This window comes from Aptenodytes patagonicus, chromosome 3 (assembly GCF_965638725.1).
Source record: "Aptenodytes patagonicus chromosome 3, bAptPat1.pri.cur, whole genome shotgun sequence".
Classification (NCBI taxonomy): domain Eukaryota; kingdom Metazoa; phylum Chordata; class Aves; order Sphenisciformes; family Spheniscidae; genus Aptenodytes; species Aptenodytes patagonicus.
The window spans coordinates 122,541,427-122,555,046 of NC_134951.1; the positions used below are offsets into that span (position 1 = coordinate 122,541,427).

The 13,620-nt window shown below is 39.7% G+C and overlaps 1 protein-coding gene across 3 annotated transcripts in view; it reads left to right on the forward strand.

Moving 5' to 3' along the window:
* The first annotated feature begins 2,706 nt into the window (after window positions 1-2,706).
* Window positions 2,707-13,620, forward strand: part of PLEK (pleckstrin) — a 63,269-nt gene continuing 52,355 nt past the window's right edge. For 2 of the 3 annotated variants that reach the window (XM_076335036.1, XM_076335037.1), the window contains exons 1-3: window positions 2,707-2,924; window positions 3,355-3,425; window positions 13,060-13,195. The gene's annotated coding sequence lies outside the window, so the exon portion shown is untranslated. The remainder of the gene's footprint in view (window positions 2,925-3,354; window positions 3,426-13,059; window positions 13,196-13,620) is intronic. The other variant, XM_076335038.1, reaches the window with a different exon arrangement.

Sequence of the window (13,620 nt, forward strand, 5' to 3'; positions counted from 1 at the left end):
GAAGGTTCTCAGCATGCCTTCATATCTGCAGAAATGGGTGAGCTTGACTGGGAAGAACGAAGAGTGGGTTAGGGAGATTGCACAGAAAAATCTAGCGAAAATGAGTAAATGAAGAACCTGGTGATGAGTGAAAGTAAGTGGTGGCAAACAAAAGGTAATTTGCACCAGAAGAAAGCAAAACAAATACTAATGCATAACTGTAAGCTTTGAGTTAAGAGCAAGTCAGTAAAAAAGGCCTTGCTGGTAAGAACCTGGGCCTGGCCACAGTGAGAGGTTATATGTGATAAAATGCTCTGATCCAGGGAAGGAATTTCCTGCCTTTTCTTACTAACTGATACAGGTGGCTAGGACAACTCTTCTTTTGGGGGGAAAAAAGTTCTAGTTGCTAGGATGTCTAGGAATAAAACATTCCTAGATTTCACTGAAAACTAGTATTAAAACTGACTGGACTCTAGCCAAAAAATAAAAATGAAAAATAACTTAAGATCTCCAAAAGAAAAATAAATTCTGATGTAAAACAATCTTGCTGTTTACATCTCTTGTCACTGCAGCCTTATGTAGCAGATGCAAATCTGGAGTAAAATTGGCTGAATGAAGTTGAATATGGCTAGAATTTCTACTGCATAATGTAATGGGACTAAAATAAATAGAAATTAGGACTATAGTACCTTAATTGTTACCTTTTTAAGTTCTAAGTAGAGACAGCCAAGAACTTAGAAAATATAATTTTTATCTTGTAATGCAGTTATGTCACTGCTGGTAGTATTGAACCTCTAGATGCAGCACAAAGATGAGCTAATTTGTTTTTAATTCCTTTTTGTGTTGTGCAAATGTGTCAGAGTTGCTTTTCTTTTACGTCTAACTTCTAAAAGAAGTTAAAAATGCAAGATGGCATTTGTTAGTGTGTAGGTAAGAGTCTGTAGAAAACTATGACTTGCATTTAACACTTTGCATTATATTATCTGTATTTCTGACTAGTATTTTTGCAAATATGGATATTTGAATTTTTTTTAGTATGTTTCAGAAAACACTGTTTTGTCAGTTTCTGGTTTTAGTAAAGCTCCTCTGCAGTATAATTACAACCATTCAAACTAGGATAAATATGTATCTCCATGTAATTGGAAGCTGGTTTAGCTACAGATAAATAAACAGGTAAACTCGGTACCTGTTTGGGTTCTTTAGTGTTATTAACAATAATGATGTGGCTTGCATAGTGCTTGACCTAATATCTGCAAAACAGTTTCTGTGCTCCTGCTTATGTGTCTGGACTCTAGCTGCAGTTCTTTTCATAGCGTGCTTCTTTTAAAGTGCTATTTGTGATGCCTTATCTGTCTCTAAGTTTTGAGGTTTTTTTAATATAGCATGTATCTTTGATCCCCCAAGCATATCCTTCTTTGTCTTGCCTTGTGCTGGTCTTCATATAAACATCCCTTACTCGCAAAAGTAGCTGGATGCAATTGTATGTTAACCCAGGGTGAGGGCTGCCACCTAATGAAATAATCTGCCCTGACCCTTAACAGGCCGTAAGCAGCTTTTTCCAGCAAAGCAGGTAAACTGTTGGGACAGTGCAGTAGAGCTTGAACAGACACGATTTTTAAGCATGTGTGTGTTCTTATGAGCTCCAGTAGTGTTTTATAAAAATAAATAAACTCTTATTCTTCTTTAATGCTCTAGAAGGAAAAAAGGAAAGCCACCTTTTATGAACTGGCTTTGAGGGGAAGTGCTTTCTGCTACAGTGGGCAGGGGAAGCTGTATTTTATCAGCAAAAGAGGAAGTCTTTTTAGATAGAAATGAAAACTGTCCTTCCTCAGCGTGTTTGAATTGCCCTATTACTGCAGGTCCTGAACTGTAATGTCTGTAAAACCGATGCACCGTATTTATTCATCTCATTTCATTTGTAATAACAGGTAGAATAATAAGCAAATCTAAAGATATAATACTGACTAGAACTGACAAATGGTTGGAAAGATAAAGTGCCTCTCACTGTATCTCTCTTACACCTACATCTGTCTTTTCAGTTGAAAGAAATCAAAAGGAGTCTGCCCTTATTTTCTTGCATATTTGTGAGAGCGTGTATAAATTCCCAAGATTTGGGAGAGGGAGATGATACTTTTCAGATCCAGTAAGGCACAGCTGAAAAAATTGGTCAAATAAAAGGGTTAGGGATGCAGGGGAACACCTCTCTCTTTACCTAAAAATGAAGAACAGGACTCTTTAAGACCAGAAGAAAGGCATGGGCCACAGAAGCCTTGTGAAGCTGTAGGTTAGAGTGCTTTTTGGTTACCTGTTACTCTGCGTCACTGCAGGACATTGGATTTCAAATTGCTAGAGCAGATGCATAGTTGCCTTTATCATATGTGCATTTACTGAAACAGTGGTTGTAAATGCTTCTGATCTGTGGATCTTGCTGCCCAAGGTGGTGTGAATTAAATGTCCTGATAGTATGATTATTTCTTCAGGTACTCTTTTCAGCTCTTGGTGGTAATTAGCAGCCCCCAGGGACTTGAAGCCACAGGTTGAAAATCACTGCATGAAACTTTTTTTTTTCTTAACTGGGTTATAAAGAGTGGTCTTCTGGTTTCCTAGACTTATTGCCAGTTCTGGCTAGGATAAGCTGGGGATAAGAGTGCTTTCTGTATCTTTGACCCTGTGCCTGTATCAGATTGCTCTTTGCAGAACAAATACATGGAACAACTTGCAAGAAAGATCGAGACTAAAAGGTTACATTTTTCTTGAGACGCTGCTGTTGGCATAATAATTTCATGTAGTGATCTTATTTGCCTAGCAGCTGATAAGATTTCTTGATGGCATCCAACTGTAGCTGGGGCTGGAATAATTGGCTGCTTTTTTCTGAAGACATTTGTTCTGGGCAACTCTGATAAGAGCTGTGGGATGACTGCTCAAATACCTTGCAACAACTGGAGGTAAGTGCTGCAAGCATGATTAGTGCTTGATTTTTTTTTTTTAGTGATGTGCTTGTCTGCCACTGTTGTAAAGGGTTATTGCTTTTGTTTAACTCAGCTAGGGATGTATATGTATCGGTCTCACTTGTGAAGTTCTTACCTTCCTGCAGTAACTGATTAGGCAGCAGAGATTGACCTGCACAGGATATTAATGAGCTATTAATGATTGTTTCCACAAGATTGGAGTTATATACACTTGAGTTATTTTAAGGTGGTACCTGAGTTATCACTGGTCGTGTGTTGGCTCACTGGTTCAGGTTCTGGCCAGTACAAATTCTGAAGGTGATGACTCAGGCAGCAAACAGACTCATAATTTGATAGTGAAACAACAGAGTCTGAACTAAAACAATGCCAAAAGGTCTTAATTTGTTCTTTCTTTTTCTTCTGGCAGGGAGAAAACGGGGGAATTGCTTAATTATTGATCCCTTAAAAATTTAAGTTGCAGACAAAGTTTGAATACCAGTAAGTAACCAGATTCTTTCAAAACTAATCAAAAGAGATGTTGTCGTGTGGAGTGCCTTTTAGCATACCAGTATGTGTTGTGGGGAGTTTAATGAATGTAGTGTGAAGTTGTGTGTGTAGAAACTCTTTTTGTTGTCATGGAAGAGTAAAAGAATAGCATTAACAATGCTGTCTGTGGTATGATATGGTAAATTGCATCCATCCTAGCTGTGCATTTTTCCGTAGCTTTGACTGCTGTGATCTCAGTGCTTATGTAATCTGTTTTCATTTACAGTGCCGTCATCTGTGTGAAAAATTAAGTAGCTTGTTAGAGCTTTCAAGGAAAACATGATGCAGCATGATCATAGAATCATAGAATAGTTTGGGTTGGAAGGGACCTCTAAAGGTCATCTAGTCCAACCCCCCTGCCGTGGACAGGGACATCTTCAACTAGATCAGGTTGCTCAGAGCCCTGTCCAGCCTCACCTTGAATGTTTCCAGGGATGGGGCATCCATCCACCTCTCAGGGCAACCTGTTCAGTACTTCACCACCCTCAGCATAAAAAGTTTCTTCCTTATATCTAGTCTAAATCTGCCCCCCTTTAGTGTAAAGCCATTCCCCCTTGTCCTGTCGCAACAGGCCCTGCTAAAAAGTCTGCCGCCATCTTTTTTATAAGCCCCCTTTAAGTACTGATATAGGCTGCAATAAGGTCTCCCCAAAGCCCTCTGTTCTCTAGGCTGAACAACCCCAACTCTCTCAGCCTTTCTTCATAGGAGAGGTGTTCCATCCCCCTGATCATTTTCGTGGCCCTCTTCTGGACCTGCTCCAACAGGTCCGTGTCTTTCTTATGCTGAGGGCTCCAGAGCTGAAGGCAGTATTCCAGGTGGGGTCTCACCAGAGCAGAGCCGAGGGGCAGAATCACCTCCCTCGACCTGCTGGCCACGCTTCTTCTGATGCAGCCCAGGATATGATTGGCCTTCTGGGCTGCGAGCACCCATTGCTGGCTCATGTCCAGCTTTTCATCCACCAGTACCCCCAAGTCCTTCTGGGCAGGGCTGCTCTCAGTCCCTTCATCCCCCAGCCTGTCTTGATACCGGGGGTTGCCCCGACCCAGGTGCAGGACCTTGCACTTGGCCTTGTTAAACCTCATGAGGTTCCCACAGGCCCGCTTCTCAAGCTTGTCCAGGTCGCTCTGGATGGCGTCCCATCCCTCTGGTGTGTCGACCACACCACTCAGCTTGGTGTTATCTGCAAACTTGCTGAATTAACATGTATTCATGTAAATGCTCAAGGCCCCCTCAGCTGAGGGCATGAGACCACACTGAGGTAAGCACTGTGTGAGTGTGATTCTCCACTCTGTGCCTCTGTTCCATGCAGAGACTTTCTCAGGAGTGTATACTGAGGACTGTGTGGTTTGTAGTTTCAATTTGAGGAATAGGAGGGAATATAACCCCATGTGCCAACTAGGTCTGTTTGCCACAGGATGTGATTTTTTTGCCACGGGAATTCAGAAGTGCATCTAAGAACTCCCAAGGAACTAATTTGGTGCTAACACAAAATAATACCTGTATTTTTGTAGCCACCACAGCTTTTACTACTCTAGATGTGGTGAAACTGGTTTTGGTGATGTTCTTTTCTTGAGGTGCAAAACACCTAGTCTATCATCTGTGCCTGTCTGTCAGTGCTTGGATCATCATTAGATACTGCCTTTTTCTTACCATGGTAGTCTTCAGATATTCTGGATCTGCAACATGGGACTAGAAAATCGCCTCAGCTCTTTGGCGGTGGGTGAAGATTCAGTCCTACTCTGCTGCTTTCGGTAGAACAGTGAAGTTACTCCCACGCCGCTGGATGGGGATTCTGTGTTTTGTTCCCATAAAGCAGGTGCAGGTTCTGAATCCAAAGTGTTTGGACATCCTAGGTTTTATCCTTTCACCCTGATGCTGGAAGGGATAGATTCTGCCACTGAATGCTTGGTCTTTGCACTTTTAGCATAGTACAGTCACCTAAGGAATCATAAAAAGATTTAGCTTCCTGGCATCATCTTCCTCAGAGAAAGAGTAGTTAAAAGACTGCAACTTTTTTTTGTGCTGAGTCATTACAGCTGCTGGGAGCTCTTGCTTTGCACAGAGGTTAAAGAATTCCTTACAGGAATTATAACTTGGCTGGACTTGCTGTTAATCTGTGTTAATCTGAAGATCTTGTGTGACTTAAGTCTTTAGGCCTTCATGTTGCAAAAGACTGCCTAATTAAAAGGGGCACTTGCCAGGGATGGGGTGCAGCTTGTTAGTGTGGTACGCTGTAAGTCATGATGCTTCTGCCTCCTACCTATTTGACAAAGTACCATCTACTTTCTGGTGTGGAATGGATTTATAACTTCAGTGGATTTAACATTAGCTTCTGATCAGTCATGCTGTTGCTGAACTCTCCCCCAAGGAAAAAAATTGAGATTTTCTTTTTCCGGGAGGACCTGCAGAGTTTCCAGAGGAGATTTCAGAAGTCAGAATAAAGACATTTGCTTGTATCTTTATATCGGACTTCCCCCCCCGCTACTGCTGTATCCCTGCAGACAAAAGGTATGCATAATGCAAGTGAAGTTCCTAAGTAAATACCATGAAATTTTGGGTGACTTAGCATACAGTACTATTTTTCTTCCCTTTGTCAATAGGGAAGAATTCTGCTCTCTGGAAATTGTGTGTTTTATTTTGCAGCCTGCTTTGCACACTGAAAACAACTTCAGATTTTGTACTATAAAGCACCACCATTGGAATTTTACTACAGCCCAAACAATTTTACCACTGGATGATCATCTCCTCAAATGTGCTGTCCCTATATGTATCTATACCATACAACAAGAGATACTCCAGGCTGTCCTCAATGTGAAATCTAGTTTCAAAAAACCCACTCCTGTAAGCCTTGTCTGTGGCAGGAAGAATAAGACCAGTAGAGATTCTAATGCTTTTCAGCTGGTGGGGAACTCAACAGAATATTTTGTGGCTTGAGTGCATGTGTTTATACATAAATAACTGAACAGAGGTTTAAGAGAACAGTATCACACAAAAAAAGAATAGTGCAGGTTACTCATTATCAGGATAATACTAATGAATGAGACTACTTGTGTTGGAAAAAAAAAATCATACCATTGTGTAATGAACTTCGACTTCATGTCTTTTCCCATTCAGCTGAAGTTGTTACATGACCCTTTCTGCAGACTTAGGGTTAGCTGGTAAAATTGCAATGGAGAGTTAATGCATATGTAGGTGAAGTACACAACTGTACTTCACAATGCCGTGAGAGCTCTGTAATGCATGTCTTGGTATTAAAAAAAACCCAAACATGTTAGTGTTGTAATAAGCATGTTACCTCTGAGTAATGCTACAACTGCATGGGTTGAAACTGGATGAAGACTTACTGAGGTGTATACAGTTCTGCTGGAGCCACTGTTCCCAAGGTAACAGCAGCCTGTTGATGAGACAGTACTGCCATTCTGACAAACCTTCTTAGTGTAGTTGCAGTCAGTGTCTTTTTCCTGTTATAGCTCACACCAATTTTGGACTAAATAAACAACACTGTAGTGACTTTTTGGTCAATGTAGTTTGCAGTTTTCTGGCTGACTTGTGCTCACAGGAGTATTTTGCTACCTTCCTGTTGCTAACCAGCAGAGCTAAAGGTGTAGGACCTGTCTCGGAAATGTTTATGTTCTGTCTCTCTTGCAAATAGAAACCATTTTGAGAAACGCCCCTCATGGCACGGTGAGGCAGCATGCTACTTACTGATTTTGGCATATGTAGCAAAGAGTAAATACAGGTCATCAATACTATCTTGCCCTGCTGGATATGAAGTCTCCAGCTCTAGCAATACTTTGAGCAAGACCTCAGTAGCAAGCAACTGAAAGCTTTCATTCCCTGTGCCTGCATCCTGTAATCCTACCCTGGGATGAAAGGGACTAATTAATGCCTCAGTACCAGGGAATACATATGCAGTCTTCTGCTGATCAAATACAGTGGCAGTTACTACTGGATTTAGCTTAGGGTCAGGGAAGAGAGAAGGACTGCTGTTGGGGAGAAGGAGGAGCATGTATGTAATCCTCTTGGGAGTGAACCCCTTTCTCCCTCTGCTGACCAGGACAGTCTTGATCGATAGCATGACAGATGTACCCTCATCTGGTACAGTGAGAGAATTTGTCCAGTGTGTATGGAGGCTTCCTCTTTTTTCTCAGACACATAAATGGAGATCTACCTTTCATGTTGAACAACCTGCAGCCCTTCTTGTGTGGGCTGTTAGGTTTTTTTAAGCACTGCTGTTCTGAGTGCAATAAATAGAGCATATTTTAGATGAATTCTCCAGGGAAATAATTTTCAGTATAACCTGGTTGTCAACACTCAGAAGCCTTTGGATATAGCCTGAAACTGTTTGCTGCAAACCTTTGGAGGTGAGAGCCTTTGGAATAGTTGTGTGGAGTAAACAGTGTTTTAAAAATAAAACAAAACAAAAAAACTTCCCCAGATCTGAGCTATGTTGCTTTCAGAGCCTCCTAGTTCCTGCAAAGTCTGAGTGACCCTGCAAATGGACTTTTAATGAGGAGATGCTGCTACCTGATCAAGGCCCCTGAAGGTGCTAACAAAAAGTGAAGAATGTCTAAAGCCAGTAAAGCTTGTGGTACTAGGATGAAAAACAGCCATCATTGAAGCAGTCAGAGCTGGAATCTTCTGAAGTGCTTGGGATCTGTGGATAAAGCACTAGATTCTTGGGAGTTCTTTAACTGAACTAAGATACAACTTAACCAGGGGCTATGCCATCTTTTAATTCATGTTAATGTGGAGTGAAATGTGTATAAGAATTAAAAAAAAAAAAACCAAACAAACCCAAACTTGCAGTACTATAACTCCAGGTTTGGGAATATATCTTGTTTTATACAGTGTTCAGTAAGTATCTGGTTTGTATAATCGTTAAGGAAGAACTCTCCTCCGCAGTGGTAAATCCTTTTACTTTATTGGTATTTTAGTAACGTTCAGTGCACATTTTACTGCTGAAATGGTTAATTTGTTAGTGAACACATACATTTATCTTGTTCTGAATATGTGGGTGTTCATTCTGACTGAATGCATACATCTAGATGCATGCTGTAGAACATAATGGAAGCTTAAAATACTCAGTTCTTGGCATCATAGTAGCCAGTTTAAGCATTTGCTCAAGATCTCCATTCATGAGTAGCCAACTCTGAGTCATCTTCTGTGTATCTCATGACAGTTTGGGGATAACTATATTTTGAGAGAGTTTGGGTTGGGGGTAACTCTGCAGATAACTTCCAGTTAAGATGAAAATAGTTTCCCAGGGATTGTTTGGTTCCACTGAGCTATGAGATTGAGCTGGAAGCATGCTGAATCCCTGAGCAGACTAATGAAAGGCTGTTGCTGTGGGCAGCCTCTGTTGCCCACTCCCTTAGAGCTAGCATATAGGCTCTTTAGCATCCTTACTGTCCCCATGTGTTGTGTGGTCCTGTTCAGGAACCCCACCTTGGTCAAATGTGTCCTAATCTGTAGCAGCTCCTGCCTGCTGCTCTGATGATGAAGACCACAGAACAGGTCCAGACATTCTTATCTGCGTAAGGTTTAGCTTACACCCTGTTATTTCTGTTCTGTTTTATGGGATTACTAAGCACTTCAGTACTAAGTTTCCTGTAGAGTTGGGGATGCCAAACCTTGATCAGGACCACAGTGATTCTTTGCTACAACTATTAACAAATCAATCACTTTTATCCACCTCACAGATGTTAGTGTTAACCCTAAAGTCTAAGACAAGTTTTCTAGTGTACATGCTTTTCTGGATGTCACTTTGGGAACACCTCTACTCATACTCTGTTCACACCACTGAGTTTAAATAGAGGATTTTTACCGCCAGATTTGTCACTCATTTGCTATGTGACCTTACAGACTAGGTATCTCAGGGGGACATGTAAACTTTAAGGCTTCTTTTGAAATGTCCTCTTTGAAAGGCAATAGCACTACTAGATGGAGGATTCAGAAATTCTTAAATGAATACATAGTGTATTTATATGTGCGTTGATATTTACGTAGTATAATCAATAATTACTTACAAAAAAGTATATTATATTCAAGTATGTACAATAAATGGTAAATCCAACATTGCTTGACATGTCTAGCCTAAATACTTTTTTGTAGAGGAAAAATGAAAAAAAAATTAAGGATTCTTCTTGACTTATAAAAGTTTCAAAGTGTAATATCAACAGTTAGGTGATTTTTTTTATTGTCTGCAAAAATCTTCATGAGAGAAACAGAATAGCTCACTAAATATTTCAGGCATTAAAAGGGAGAAAAATCTTAAAAGCTGCATATTTTCTTTGCTTCAGTATTACAGTCTAAATTGAAGGTGAACCCATTTTTTTTTTAAAGTAAAGATACTCAACTAAACTCTTTACTGTTTCATGTTCAAATGAAAACAGGATCTCTAAGACTGTGTACCATAAAAGTTTGAAAACAACTCAAAATATTAAAGGTATTAATAAGAAAATCCACTTTGAGATTGGTTAGCAGTAGAATAAGCAATTTACCTGACTCAGCACAACTGATAGCTCTAGTGTCAGTGTTTGGGGATGTCTGGTCCCTTGCTATTGATTATCATGTAAATGAATGTTTTGTGAATTAATAGTAATGCATGGTTTTTAAGGATAAAAGGAGATTTAGTTTGACCTAATTAACTAATTATTGCCTTTTGCAATAACACACTGCTCTCTGCAGCTATAGCTAAATATTCAATTGAAACAAAGATCACTTCTATAAATATGTAAATGTTTGTCACTTAAAAATCCTTTGATAGAAGATGCTAAAGCTGTAAACCTTGGTGTTTGAGAAGATCTGCTTTTGATTTGGATGGTCCCTGAAGAGATATTCAGATTCTAAGCCGAGTTTCTTCCCTCAAATACCTGCATTGTCTTCAGTAATAAATTTGCATGCGAACTGGAGGAAGGCGTTTGGCCTATTCTTAGAGCAAGTCAAAATTACACTCTGCTTCTTCATGAACAGCTGTACGTCTTCCTATTATCTCTTGTGTATCAACGATGTGTGCAAGGCACAGAAGAAAGTCTTTGCCTTGGAGGAATTTACAGCCTAAATGTAAAGGCTGAAATGTTATTCAATGATTTTTATTAGGGTTAAGATCTCACTGTTCTTTACCACGAGGTTATAGTGTGCGGACAGATGCCAGGTGTGTATATTGGCTCCTGCTGTGCTGCAGGAAAAGAAGAGTATACACTGCTGCTTTTGCCCTTCTTACTGAAAGTTTCCCCTGTATGATCTACTTGCATGAACCTGCATGTGGCTGCTTTCTAACTTGGTTCTTATAATATTATCCCTCTTAGCTTCAACTATGTAAAGTGTTTTAAGTTTTTCTAAAGTTAATTACTCTGACAGTTGGGTTGGGGAGCAAATACACGTGGTTATGTTGGCAGACTGGGGAGAAGGGTGAAAAATTTCGGTGAAAGAAAAGAGCAGTAATAAGTGGCTGGGAGTAGAAGCCTTTTTACTTGCCCACTGTCACCAAAGCACCACCTCCAACCACAGGTGTAGTTATTGACACCCATCGGGTGGGTGAAGCTGGATTTCATTATCAGACTTGAGACCAGGGCTGGATCTGGGTCAGGCTGACAGTTGGAGGGAGTGTAGTGCATGTGGACGGGGAAGAGCTGGCAACAGATGGCATCATAGCGGAAAGAATGAGGCAGCTCATCAGCTGGCAATGCTTCTGCTGCATTTTGCCAATTATTTGTTTTCTTCAGGGAGGAATTCAGTGTTTGTTTTGTGATTAGTTTTTATAGTCATTGACACTAGGAAATCATCTTGTCTACTCTGAATTTAGTATTCCTTACATTTAAAGCAATTTTAGATGCTAAGGAATATGGCTAGTCATCACATTTTAGGACTGGATTTTCTTAATCAAAAAAAAAGTCCAAGTTATATGTAAATGTGGCAAAGGGTTCCCCAAAACCTGAAGCAGAATATTTTTCTTTGGCAGATGGTTCTACTGTAATTACTGATTCATAATCTTTTGAAAAATGAAGTAAGCTACTCATTATGAGTTTATGAACTAAGCATTTCAACTAAGTGAACTTGTTTATATCAGCTTACTGCCTTTACAGTAAGCTTAGAGTTGTAAAATATAAGCAGTATTTCCTAAGTCGGGATAATTTAGTTTAGTGATTGCATAGAAGAAAAGGACTCATACATTCATTTTTTGTTCAAATAAGTATTTCTTAAGCTTTGTTAAACAATGAGATAGTTTTATTAATCATTCTGGTTTTCTTAAACACCTAAAATATATAAAACCAAGTACTAACTTCATCTCTAGGGAGTTTAGCAGTTTAGTTTTCAGAAGAGATGGGATTCTCATTGACTAATTTTTCATGTGCTTTTTTAAATTCTTGCCATAGGTTTAAATTATCATTAACTTACTGATGAATAATAGTGATTGTTAAGCTTTAAAATTTTAATACTTTTTTTACATCTGTTTAGTTAAAAAAATGACTAGCTGCCTGTGAGAAGGACAACTGCTTTCTTGAAGGGAGAATTTATCTAATTATATATAAACATTTATTCCATGCTCATCACCATAGTAACTGAGGCCTCAAGTCAGTGTGCTTTGAGCAGGGTTGCAAATACTGTAGTGAGCCAAGGCCTGAACTTCTGTATGAAAGTGCAGTTTCACAGTTGGTTGAGGCACGGCTAGTCCCTGCTACACCTTGACCTCTCCTGTGTGCTACTATTTGTATTCCTGTGGCTGCAAGCGTGGTGGGATTGGGGAGCTAATGTGACTGAACAATATCCTCCCCAAAAATTTGTGTACACCAAATCGTCCTTCTAATCTGGCTGACTGCATGATTGCGTGAGCACTAGTGAGGCACTGGGAAGAGTCAAGAATGTGTGATTGTGATAAGTGTGGAGGGACAGCTACAAATTAAGCTGATTACATAGCTGCTGCTGAAGCTACTTGTTTAGGGCCTGACTATGCTGTAGCTGGAATCATTAAAAAACAGGTATAGGCTTGGGAGTTAAGCCAGTTTAAGTGAGGAAATGATCTAACCGATAGTAATTTTGAAGTGTTTTTGTGACTTTAGCAGTATATTCCTGAGCCAAGTATATCTACTGCCTATACTAAACTGCTGTTCTGAGAAAGGAAAATGCTAAAAGGATGGAAATTTGATGTCTCTTCTCATATGTTGACCTCTGAAAAGTGGCCACAGTATTTTATCAGAATGTTCACTTCAGGAGCTCTGTTACCATTAACTTACTGCATCTCTTTATTTTCAGTTTTATCTTCTTTTTATCTGTACCTAGACAACTGCTTTCAGAGAAACCTCATGTTTTTACTTCAGCTTTCTTTCTAACAGCAGCAAGGGTAGTAGCTAGCTATTTCTGTAGCCTATTTGTAAATAAATTTCAGACATATTCCTTTTTCGGCTGCTCCCTCTGCCTTATAAAACATTGCAATAGAATGTGTTTTATAACTACAAAACTTTACAGACTCAGCTTCTAAAACATTTATCCTAAAAAAAGTAAAAGCCCTCATCAAGTTTATCTGCTACATTAACCAGGGCTTTATTTTGAGCCTTTAAAATTATGGTGCCATTTTATTTTCCAGTGCGCTTAAGATCATCACTTCATCATCCAAGGACCTGATCCCATGGAGACTTGCACGCTTGTTTAACAATGGATGTTTCAAGCGGTACCACTGATTTATTACTCTTCCTACTGTTACCTGATTTGAAGACGGTCAGGTACTGGGGCATCTACATTACTTCTGCAGTATTTGCAAAAAGATAAATGATTTGCAGGTGTAGCACAGCACTACAACTAATCACGCTAGCAAACTGCAGCATGAAAACTGATCTTGTATAGCCATTTATAGCCTGAGTTTTTAAGAGCTGTAACTCTGCTTTTGGCTTGGTTAACTTCTGTGGCTGTTGTAGATTACATTTGCAATCAAGTTTTTGCCAAACTTCCACTCGATGTTAAGGTCATGTTTACTACTGCACAACTGCATAGTGAAGAGTTGCAGTAAAAGCAAAATAAACTTTAAGATTCTTGACGAAGCAGCTTAGTGTTGCTCTACAGGAGCCTGATAGCAAGTGGATGTTGGGCAGAAGCTCAAACTGACTGTAGACCAAAGCAGAATGTTGTTGGCAGCAGTTAAATTTTACTG